General features: G+C 41.4%; 1 protein-coding gene across 1 annotated transcript in view; it reads left to right on the top strand.

Annotated features, from left to right (window-relative positions):
- Positions 1 to 1344: 1344 nt before the first annotated feature.
- The window catches only part of slc1a9 (solute carrier family 1 member 9), a 33946-nt gene continuing 26413 nt past the window's right edge, over positions 1345 to 8877 (top strand). Inside the window, exon 1 of the mRNA XM_042086565.1 lies at positions 1345 to 3036. The gene's annotated coding sequence lies outside the window, so the exon portion shown is untranslated. The remainder of the gene's footprint in view (positions 3037 to 8877) is intronic.

Below are 8877 nucleotides of genomic sequence, written 5' to 3'. Positions count from 1 at the left end.
GCCCTTAGGCTCTAAATGGCACACAAGCTGGATGCTACACAGATGGAACCCTCTCTCCCTCTTGTGGAGAAGGCTGGCATCGCAGCGGCAAAGCAAAGTCTGTCAGTGTTGTCATTAAGGCCTTTATCCAGGCCTTGCTCCTCTCTGTTTAGGTTCATGTTAATTTCTTCAGGCTAAAGAAAATGCTTTGATTTGGGTCCCCTTTTGTTTGGTTGGTTTCTCTGGTTCTGTTTGTAGTAATGAATTTGGTCCCTATTCTCCAAGGGCTGGCTGGTTTCATGATGTTTTTTTTCTCTGGGCTCTTTGTTTGATCTGATTTGTGGTTTTGGTCGAGTTTCTCAGGGAGCTGGCAGCTCTGTGGGACTATTAATTTATTCTGACAGCTGAGTGGGATGGATGACACAGAGAGCCCGAAATGCCACAGACGTTCAAGGAATCTAAAAAAGAATGAAAACTATTCAACTGTTTCTAGGAAAAGTGGAGGAGGCAGCAGTGAATGGGCATTCACCTCAACAACAGGCTGGTCTGGAAATGTAACTTTGAGGCTGTATACAGAAGGGGCAGAGCAGACTCTACTTGTTGAAGAAGCTTAGGCACTTTATGGTGTGAACATGATGTGTTTCCAAGAGGAACCCATAGGCATGATGTCAAACCAGGACCATAGCCAACAACCAATCCAAACATGTCAGTACACTAAACAATATATTGCTATGGGTGAACTACTGAACAGTCTATCATACCAAGTGCATTTTTCGTGGCCATCTGTTGAAGCTTTAGAACCGGTAACACTAACAAACTGCATTTTGTTGTCTCTGTACTTATACTCTGCACTATGACAATAATAATCGATTACACTTTACTTGACAGTATTGACATAAGAGTTACATGACACTGTCATGAACGTGTAAACAAGTCATAAACGTTTATGACATAACGCTTCTGTTATTAAGTGTCATTTGGTTTTTGTCATAACAAGTTAGGGTTGGAGTTAGGGTTAGGGTTAAGGCCTATTCACACCAAAGATTCGCAATGAGATGAGCTGCAACATTCTATAAACCAGCAACTTGCTGCAACATTCTAAAACCTTGCAACTGCGACTAGATGGTGAATGCTTCGCGACGGTTTGCAACAAATTAGGCCTTAGAGCAGCGGTTCCCAAACGTTTTTTCCCGTGCACCACCACCTACATCCTGACTCGGCTCACGTACCCCCACCATCCGACACATAAAAACGTAACGCATTGACGCATTCCAGGCATCATGTTTAATTAGCCGCCTTACATGATAACAAATAACAAAATCAAAATGTGCAACTGGTCTATGAGCTCTCACACCAAAAAAAAAAAAAAAACAGTGTGTAGAACAATATTATGAAACACAAAGAACAAAGAGAACATAGATTTTAAAAAAAATTTTTAAACACCTTTCCGACATGGCCCTTTTCATCTCGCACACCCCCTAGTGAAGCTCTCGTACCACTGGTGGTGCACATACCAGATTTTGGGAATCCCTGGGTTAGAGGTTAGGATTAGGATTAGGGTTAGGGTTAGGGTTAGGGTTAGAGAGAGAGGAACATTGCAGAAAGGGCTCAAAATAATGGACAACCCCAAACATGCCTTACATGACCCACTGGTTAGACAACAGAGTGCAGTCAGTCGAAGGCTTCTTCAGCTCCATGGTGAGATGTTTTGTGCGACTGTTCACAATTTAGGGGACTATTTACATAAATTAATTTTAAAAAGAGACCCTGAGACTGCGTGAGTCTCACCATTATAAAACCAACACTGAGTAGGCTACAGCGTACACAGTGGAACAAACTGAATTAGCCCAAAGCAAGGCAAATTAACGCTTGTGAAGGCTAATTGCTTCCTCATTATCATTGCTGGTGCTTGATCGTTCCTCTACGACGCTTCCTCAGGGCTATTGTCCCCGGGTTTCTGGACTCACCTTTACCCTCCGACCACGCTGTGCTTAGGTGGTGTCAAGGTAGTATAAACTTAGATTCAGTGCCAAAAAAAAAACAAGACAACTAGTCACTACCACTACCAGGACATTGTAGGTTTACAACCACAAAACGTGAATTTGAAGCAGGCAGGCTACACACATTAAGATCCACAACACTCCTGCAATAAATCATATTTCAATACAAAACTCAACTGGCTCAAATAAACATGGATGACATGGATGAATGGTTGTTTAATTATTGGAGAAGCGTCTTTCATGCACAAATATTGCACACATCAAAAGCACAAAATGTGCAAATAGTGTACAAGACAAATGACATTACATTCATTAGATATCGATTGGGAAGACTAATTTTCAACCAAGCAGAATTTCATAACAATTGTGTGACAGGAACACGTGCTACTGGAGCCAAGCCATTGAGGGGGTGGGGGGAGGGGGTAAAACCAGGTGCACAAGAGGGGATTCTGTTAAGAATCTGTAAAATTACAGAACTATTCTGCATCAGGAATATTCCCTCTATTCTACTGCACACTCAGAGATGTTCCACTTTGATGTACGTACGACAAATAACCAGATGTTATTGGTGATCGCTTGGGAGATTTACTGTATGGAATGAAAAAGCCGAGACAGGCATTATACACCACATTATTTCTTGTCTGCCCACTGTAGAATCCTCTCTTCTCCAAACGGTGACCTTGGTTTGATGTGAAGATATCTTTGATATCGTCATACTATTGTCAATACGTCATAAAGTAATACTCTAACACTTGCAATGCAGTGCTTGTGTTCAGAGCAGATAAAAGAAGTCAAGCTAAAGAAACAATCTCAACTGTGCGTACATAAGATGAGAGAGAGAGAGAGAGAGAGAGAGAGAGAGAGAGAGAGAAGCTCAAGCAGAGTCAAGCCGTTTTCATTAATCTGCAAATTTTCTCAGATGACGCAAGGACCAACTGACTTCACCCCCCTCCCCCTTCCCTATCTCTCCCTCTCGCATCTCTCCAGTCCGCCCTCACTCACTCCGTGTCCCCCGATGCCGTGGTGTTGGTGGATGGGAGACAGCACCACACAACAGGTAGGACCAACGCATCCTTCTCCATATCCCTCCCAATTTGCCCAATCCCACTCACACTCCTCTTCGCACCCTCTTACCCAGTTTACTATGCTCAGAGTGGTTCACCCACTCTATCGGTCAGTTTGACCCTTAAGAGCAAGTGCGCTTCAGTCCATCTGTGGTCATCTGTGTGTTCCCCCTCTCTTGCATTCCCATTCTCAGGAGGAGCTCTGACACCTCATGTAATGTATTAGCTGTATATGTGTTGATGTGTTTTGAGCTGGGCATGATGCATTGGGCATGTGGGCGGTCGGTGGATGTTCCTCGAGTGTTGGCACGGAGCAGAGGTGTCAGACAGGAGGTTGGCTCGCGCTGAGAGCCGGGATTATGGTCGCGAAAGCTCCATCTGAGGCGGGACGAGACATGGGAAAAATGTGTGTTCACCCAGATTACAGCCAAAACTCCTGGTATGCAGGTACAGGTGTATTATGCCAGAGCAGGGCGAGAGAGAGAGAGAGAATGAGAGAGAGAGAGAGAGAGAGAGAGGAGAGAGAGATAGTGAGAGAGAGAGAGAGTGAGAGAGAGAGAGGAGAGAGAGAGAGAGTGAGAGAGACAAGACAGGGAAATGAGGGTTTGTGAGTGGTAAAGGGACAGATTGCATGAGGGATTGACAGAAAGGTAAACTAGAGTAGGGATCTTAATAGAGGATGGAGAGGACAATTGCTTTTCATTGAAGGAGAGAGGGAGAGAAAGAGAGAGAGGGAGACTACAAAAGCGGGGGTGGATTTATAAATAGAGAAGCTTTACCAGGGTGAAGAGAGCAGATGTGGTAGACAGTCTGTGCTTAAAGAGTTCAAACAACAGATTAATACACTCAGATTACGATTTGAGAGAGAGAAGTGGGGGAGGGTGTGTGTGTATGTGTGTGTGTGTGTGTCTCCTCTCTTTCTCCTCTCTTTCTATTTCTTTAAACACACACACACACACACACACACACACACACACACACACACACACACACACTCACACACACACACACACACACACACACAAAACACATAAACATAATATCCCACCTTATTGGAAATCTCAACATTAGAGGGTTCAACAATTCATCTTTACATTCTGTGAGCAACTGTCAGATCTACATTTTTTAGACCTAAACCTTCATGCTGGTACCAGTGGTTTTCTCTGCAGGACCTTCAGGGAATATCAGGATTCAAGATTAAAAAATGAGAATAGACGCCTTGACCACCAAACTCAGATACGGAAAGAAGCGCCATAGAGCGAGAGGAGTGGGGTTGACTGAGGTGATTGCAACTCCACAACTGTGTTATGATAGAAATAGTCATGTTGAGGGATAAAGCCAAATGTCAGTGCCAATCGACAGAGTGCACTAGATCTGATTAATGCTGACCTCTCAGATTGTCAATACACAGGGCTCATATCAGTGTATGTACATGAACACAGACACAAATACCACACAAATGCATGCATGTGCAGCACACACAGGCACACATTAACATTACATATATGCCCAATCAATCATCAAGAGCTGATGAGGGAGAATGATCAGAGCTATCAACACTAATGAGGACCACTAACCTCTCTTCGTCTAGTGGCAGTGCTTGGTCTACTCTATACCATCCAGTCGGGTTGTGTTATTTTGCATACACACACAAACACGCGTGCTCGCGCACACACACACATATACACACACACACACCATCCAGTCCATGGGCCAGGGGGTTATAGGATTATATCTCTATCTTCGCAAAGCTCACACCAAACAATCAACCGCTGGAAATAATCCCACAGAGACACACACATACACATACACACACACATACCACACACCAAAACGTGCAACATTATTGAAAACACGTCCATGTAAAAACATTCCATGATCAAACACAGGCTCCAAAATTGTTCTCACTTACGCAATAGAGAATTACTTTTCATAACTCTTCAACTGAAATCCTCCCACTGTTACCACTGTCCCATTGGTCACTGGTGACTACCATTTGATTTCCCTCAGCTACAAATGATCAGATACCTAGAGGATAAGATCATGTAGGGAAGAGGGAGATTTCAAGACAAGTATTTTGCCTCACATTTATAATCTGAGTCTGATAAAATGGGGAGGAAGATAGTTTATGATTGATAAATCAAGCACAGAGGACATTCGCTACTAGTAGTCTGGTGCGCTGTGTCTCAAAATACTGTAAGTTCTCGCTGGGTTTTGATGTTTTTTTGTCTTCAAATTATGAGCATCCATCTTTATTACTTTTTTATTATTTCTTATTTATGATTTCTTTGATCTTGACCTGTCATTCCTAGGTTTAAGTTAAGTAGTCTTACTACTGTTGCATGAAATAGATCAAGGAAAACATTTGAAAGTGATTGCAAAAATAATTTATTATGACCGACGTTAGTGCAGCTAGTGTAGCGGCCATATAGCGATTTTCAATGTTTTTTTTGTTGTTGTTTTTTTCGTCATCTGTTTTCTGAATTTCAACGATTCCTGGCACACCGAAATACCGGGGCACATGAAAGTTGGTGGGCATGTAGCCCCACTAGACCTTTACAGAAACATTTAGTTTGGTCCCCAGGGGCTTTAAATCGCCCCTATATCTTCAATTGAGATGTTCTGATGAGCATGCTTTACTGCTGCCTGTCGATACCACTTTTAACCTGTTTTAATGGCACGGGGCAGTGTTCTTGATGACTGGATCCTTAGACTGTGAGAAAGTCATTTCTAGGCTGGTCTTAGCACATCTGAACTCCTCCACCAAGCTGGTCATGGGTAATTCCAACATTTCCTTTACATATAATGCTACAGTACTTAAAACTTGGCACCCCAAGCCATTTCCTAAGTACATTGTTAACAATTCTGTCAAATGTTTCCACCCCTGAAACATCAATTTCTTACACAGACAAAGGCCACCTGATGCATAGCACGAGCCCAAACTGTAAGCACCATTGGTGCGCGGGTCCATTCACAAACGCTCGCCTGATATTTAAATCAACCCAACCGCAACTAGAATTGGATATTAATTAAGACAAAATGATACCCGACGCGCGATCCAACCTGCTTATTTACAAAATGTGTGCTTTTGGTTAATGTAGGCAAACATGCAGTGTACAGTAAAACTTTTACAAAACAGGAACAGAGAGCCCTCCTTAATCAGCGGTGCCTGCAGGTGTACTACCATAAGCACTGTACACACCATCAGGCTACAAGAAGCAAGAGAGAATTCCCCTGTGTGTCACTCCAAGTTGGCCTACCATAATTTTCAGACTTTTCACTGCACTGTAATCTAACTGCATGACAGTGGGCCTTTTCTGTAAAACAAACTAATTTATTTGTAGAACTTTATGCAGAACTACATACAGATAGCATGCAGGAGAGAGATTGTTTGAGCGGTAGAGAGAATGAGAATGAGAACTCGGGAATGCAGCAGTTTAAATACTGGTAAGCTTACGAAAGGTATCACCATTATTTTACTGAGCTACTTGTCATTATGTCTTGTGCCTAGTGAACCTATCATGAAAAATATTTTTTATGAATCGTAACTGCGGGCGACCGCTGAAATCAACCTGCGCAACACTGCGCGACACACACACACACACACACGGTAGTAGTGTAGTGGTTAAGGAGCTGGGCTAGCGTGCAGTAGTAGTAATATAGCTGATCTATGTAAGTCACTTTGGTCAAGAAGTGTCTGCTAAATGTAATGTAATGTAATGTAATGTAATGTAATGTAATATATAAAGACACACACACATGCAGGCATACTGTATGCACACACACACATAAACACACACGCTCACACACACACACACACACACACACACATAAACACCACATTACCCCCACATACACACTCACAAGCAAACACATAGCCTACACACACACACACACACACAGAAACACACACAAAAGCTAACACACACACACACATGCACACACTCATTTACATACACAAAAGTTACAAGAGTAGGGGATAGAGTAGTAGGATATGAAAAACGTGATTTATTTTTGCAGAGAGAATGTGCAGGAATGAGCGGCAGTCATATTTTGTACTGCTATGCAGTACATCTAGTTTTTAGTATTCCTTTTTGTACAACTTCCACTAATAGACACACTGACAGTCTTTACTCAAGGTGTAGTTTCTCATTCTCTCTCCCTCCTGCTATGTTCTTGGCAGACTTTAAAAAAAAAGACTTTTTTCCCCCTAATTGTATTGTTTCATTATATCAACTTTAATATCATTATATCAACTTGAGGTTAAGCTAAAATTCTGGACTCAGTAATATCAAAGGTCATTATACTTTGGTATCACCTGCATTATTACAAATCATGACTGGACTTGATCCTGCAACCAGCAACCACTAATACCGGCATGCTGGCAAGGAAGCTAAAGCCATCACTGCCTGATACCCTGCTAAACATGTTGCTCAATGTTTCAGGGAGGATCACATTTCTCTTAACCTGTCATGACTTTAGTTTGCCTGTAAGATTAATGGTAAGTTCTCTGAAATTCACCAGATAGGCAACAGTAACCAATGTAATTATGAACAAGTATCATTGCACAATAGCACAATTCTTTACTGGCATTAAGAGTGCCATCAGCCAAGGCATAAGTATAAACATGTTCACTTTGTACACTGCTCATTCCATACTACACTACAATAACTGCTTATCTAATCAAATCTGACCAAGTGTTATTAATCTTATATCAAGATCAACAAATCTAGTTGGTATTGTTTTTAGTATAAAGAGACTTACCTAGCCCTTTCTCGTAAAATTTTAATTAACTTAAAATTAAGTTAATTTGACTTAATTTAAGAAGAGCTTGACTTATTTCAAGACATCTCATCCTGAAAACAAGCAAATTGGTCTCCCAGTGTGTTAAGCAAATTTGTCCTAAAAACATAACAACACTTTCCCCAATAATGTTCGAATGACTATAATGTTCGAATAAAAATCTTAAGGATACTTATCCTGCAGAGGAGTTGCTGCTTACATCTCGTGACAGTGTGTTTTCAGCTGTGCTTTATATGCACCTTTCACTATAGACTAGGTTTTTCTTGGTCAGTGGCTTAATGATTTATAGAGGGTGTAAGATAGCGATTCTTGGATCATGCGCTAGACCACACCTTATGTTGCTAATTACCACACCCCTGGGCGCAAGGTTTAATAAAAGTTTAAAAAATCTGCCATTGACTTTGTGTAAGATAGGAATAAGCTTTGCATTGCACTTTGTGCCACCTTGCGCCGGGTGCAAGATAGGGGCTAAAGTCTTCTTAAATTAAGTTGGTTACACTTTACTTGAAAGTGTCGACATAAGAGTGACATGACACTGTCATGAACGTGTCATAAACATTTATGACGCTTCTGTTATTAAGTAACATTCGGTTTTTGTCATAACAAGTTAGGATTAGGATTAGGTTTAGAGTTAGAGGTTAGGATTAGGGTTAGGTTTCATGTGTCATGACAGTGTCATGTCACTCTTATGTCGATACTGTCAAGTAAAGTGTTACCATTAAGTCAAAATGTTCTTTCGAGAGAGCACTAGGTAAGTCTCTTCATACTAAAAACAATACCAAATAGTTTTTTATCTTAATATGACATTAATAACACTTGGTTAGATTTTATCTATCTGACAGATGGAATTTAAGCAGCAAAGAAAATAGACGTATCCCGCAGGACGTATTCCACTGGACGTAAAGGTTTGGGAATTACAGGTGTGGTCTTAATCCAAAACATTTGAATCACGCGCCCAAGTTAGACTGGGTGCTGAATCCTTCAGGTAATGAGTATAAAGTTTTTTTAAATCAAGGACAGCACTCAACAGT

This window comes from Alosa sapidissima, chromosome 3 (genome assembly GCF_018492685.1).
Source record: "Alosa sapidissima isolate fAloSap1 chromosome 3, fAloSap1.pri, whole genome shotgun sequence".
NCBI lineage: Eukaryota > Metazoa > Chordata > Actinopteri > Clupeiformes > Clupeidae > Alosa > Alosa sapidissima.
This window is presented reverse-complemented; position numbering and strand designations above follow the sequence as displayed.